Below are 3,808 nucleotides of genomic sequence, written 5' to 3'. Positions count from 1 at the left end.
GGTCAGCTGTCCTGGCTGTGCCCCCTCCCAGCTTCTTGTGCACCTCCAGCCTTCTCAGTCCTTGACTAGTGTAAGCACTGCTTAGCAACAACTAAAACATCGGTGTGTTATCAACATTGTTCTCACCCTAAATCCAAAACACAGCACTGTACCAGCTACTAGGAAGGAAATTAACTCTATCCCAGCTGAAACCAGGACAAGAACTTACCACTAGGCACATGTAATTAAGCTTGGTTTTGCCTGTATGCATTACTTTACATTTATTGAGACTGAATTTCAACTTCTAGTTCAACACCCATGCTGCTCAGCAGAATGAGATCCATTTGCAACTCCTTGCTGTCAGCTTCATACTCCACTACTGTAAAGAATTTTGCATCAGCAGCAAGCTGTGCTGCTTCCTTACTCACTCTCTTTCCAAGACCATTTCTGAGTATGCTAACTAGTGCAGGTCCCAGCATGAATCCCTGTGGGAATCCAATCGTAACTCTCCCGCAGTGTAAAAAATTACTATTTATTCCTACCCCATTAACCCTTCTCTTTCAGCTAGTTACTAATTCACAAGACAGCCTTCCTTCCTATCCTATGACAGCTAATGTTCTTTAGCAGCACTGGTGAGGGACTGTGCCAAAAGCTCTTTCGAAATCACTACAATGAATGTATCACCCTGGTTTATCAGTTTGTCGATTTCGTCAAAGAACTTCATAGTTATGACAAAGCTTCTCTAGCTACAAAAACCCATGTTGATTTTTCCATAGTCTGACATACTTGTCTGTGTGCTGAAGCCTCACCCCAGCTCTCTGTCACTGATTTGCTTGTGTGACCTGAGACAAGTCTCGGTGACTACACCAGTAAAAGGACTCAGATGCTGAAAATGAACACTTACGATCCTTAAATCCAAAATGACTGTCTTCAGAATTCTCATCCAGATGCTTTCCAGCTATGCAGGTGCTTACATTCCATAAATTCTTATTTCAGTGAGGTTCCCAAAACATCTCTGACTGCTTTAGCATATACTTCCCAGCAAGCTAATTCTACTCCTAAAGGTCCCGCCCAGATAGTCACAACAAAACTCTTTCAGTGGCTAGGATTAAGGAAGCTGTAATAACCATATGATGGTTGTAGCACACCCCAAGTGAAGGAAAATATTAATGTATATGTTCACAGATGGAGGATGAAACCAACCCCAGGTCCCCCACAAGCAGAGTTTTGGGGTTTCTAATCACTGAACTATAGGAAAAGGACAGGATGGTTTCTCCTACCCCTTAAATGTTTACGTCCTGTGTAAAGGGGCCCCCTTAGGCATCTAACATGAAAGAGTTTACTGAAGTGAACTCCAAGTAGAGCAAGCAGCTCCTTCCAACTCAGTTAGTTCTGAGGATGTTGAGAGACACACTTAAAAGTTTTGCAGCTGTACTTGCCTGCCTGCTCTGCTTCTGCATTGAAACACCTCCCATGTAGCGGTGTTGGCAAAATGGACTATTTGTCGGTGTCCTAGTTATGAACTTGCAGTGTGGACCTAACTTAACGTTCCTGAATTAACACTGTAGTGGCTGAGGCAAATGCGCATAGTCCATCTGCCAATTTTCCAATAGCAGTCGTAATACCTGCTTGTGGGACACAACAGGCACAAGCCCAGCATCTGACAAGATTCTTTGGCACTAAGCCCCGGCCACTGTGACTTCAGTCCCATAAATGTCATTGGCCTTTCACAGTGAAAAGTTTAGCCAGCTTCTTGTTCAGAGTGCATCCCACGTGATCCCATTCCTCCGCTTGCTTCCGCCACGTACCATATAGGAAACCTGGATAGAGAACTAGTTGCGATTGATTTCACCCAGCAGCAAGGTTCTTCCATGTTAACTGCCACAGATCTGAGTACTGCAGTACCAAGACCCTCCGTAGACCTAATCCACACTCCCTTGTAAGTAAAATGAAACTATATTTCTTCTCTTGTAAAGGAAACAGAAATAATTTCCCTAATGCTAATGAAGTATCAACACAATTAAGAATACCTAAGTAGTTAATTCACTGAATGAATAAATAAATAAGGCAAAGGGCACTTACTGCATGCAGAAATTTAAAACAACCACATGTTTTCTCCTGTGAGAGGCATCTATTCTGTACCCTGAATGAGGAAGAGGCAAAATAGAAAAATGGTGTATGAAAGGCTACTTAATTCTATCCTCCTTTGTGTCCACAAGGGAGTCAAAATTCCAGTTGCACAAGTTGCCTAATTTTTAATGGTCTGACATTGTGACAATGCTCTTTGAACACTGTTTTGTAGATAGTACATAGTCAAGCGTGCACGGTTCTGAGGCCCTGAAACTCTGAAATACAAAGGGGTGAAGTAAGGACACAGCAGCAATCTTCATTTGGAATTTCCTTGCTTTTGTCAGCAGAAGTCAGATCTTGAATGCTATTGCAACACACTGTAGCTTTTTTGCATTTAATTAGATTTACGTCCCACTTGATTATCACAGGCTAGTTGGAAACAGACGTGTGTACATTCTACAGTCAGCACATTGATGCTCCTCCTGGAAAACAGCCGGCAAGAAATTACAGCAACTGCGTGTGGCAGCCTTTGTTAGGGGAATGAAAACAGTTCAATTTGGTTAAGCAGAACATTCATTTGTGAGGAGAACTGAATTTGTATATATACTTGGGAGGCCCAAAAGGCAGCTTCACTTGCAATGATATTTTTCACGCTTTCAATATTCAAATGGTAAGGGACCAAATATCTAGTATCTCAAGGAGTAAAATACATAGTATCTCAGACAGCAAGCTCAGCCTAGAATGAGGTCAGAGAAAATACCTAAGTTTAAAATTATGTTTTTGCAGCTCATTATATTATCTTTAAAAGTCTACCGACCAACTGCCACAGCGACAAGTATCCTCTCCTTCACAGTACATTACTTACAGCTCATGGATCCTTTAACCATGTCAGTGGTATATTTGTACAAGAACAAGACATCAGAGGAAAAACAAATTATAATACAAACAGCCACCTGAGGAATTCCTGAATGACCAGGTCTGCTCCACTTTCCCCTGGATATCACAGGAGTAAGAGCAGAAGGTTTGTCATATTCCAGCAGTCATTTCAGGAAAAGTTTCACTATGTGAATTAAAATGTCCGGCTGCAAGACACCTTTATTCACTATTGGATTGAAATTTCTTTTTCTCATTTTTACCTGAAACGTTGACAACTTAACTAACAATGACAGCATTCAATGAAGTAATGAACTACTGGTTTAAATTATTGGCTCAATCTTGTACTTCCTTCTGAAAAAAAAAAAAAAGACTATTAACTTCACCAGGGCGGTGTTCTTTCTTAAGAAGTGCAGGATCAGGCCATAAGTGGGTGCTGTACAGCCCTTACTGTATGCAAGGGCTTTGTTCGATTGTGAAAACAAAAACTTCTCGATTTATATACAAAGGGTCATTCTACTTAGCATGCCGTACATGAGGGGAGGCAGAATGTGACATGACTGGCGTTACTCTGTTCAGCTAGCACACTAAGTCGAACTCTCTCTCTTTGTAAATCTGTTTTCCAGCTCCTGAAATGTTATTATAGACTGAATGTGGGCATTTTTTTAAAAAGAAGTTTTTGTTAGAGTGTCAAATGGATTTTGGAAAGGGGGGGGTCAGAATAAAATTACACTCTAGGTAGCCTCTTACAGCGGAGAAAGAGAGCGAACTTCTGTACCACATTTCAACCAGAAACATGCTTTCACTGCTGAGTCATAAACCCCAAAAGACGGTGTTTATAATAGAGCCCTCACCTATAGCTGGGTTAGGTGGTGCCTATAGCAGT

Source organism: Aptenodytes forsteri, unplaced genomic scaffold (genome assembly GCF_000699145.1).
Source record: "Aptenodytes forsteri isolate BGI_AS27 unplaced genomic scaffold, ASM69914v1 Scaffold366, whole genome shotgun sequence".
Taxonomy (NCBI): domain Eukaryota; kingdom Metazoa; phylum Chordata; class Aves; order Sphenisciformes; family Spheniscidae; genus Aptenodytes; species Aptenodytes forsteri.
Note: the sequence above shows the minus strand (reverse complement) of the source record.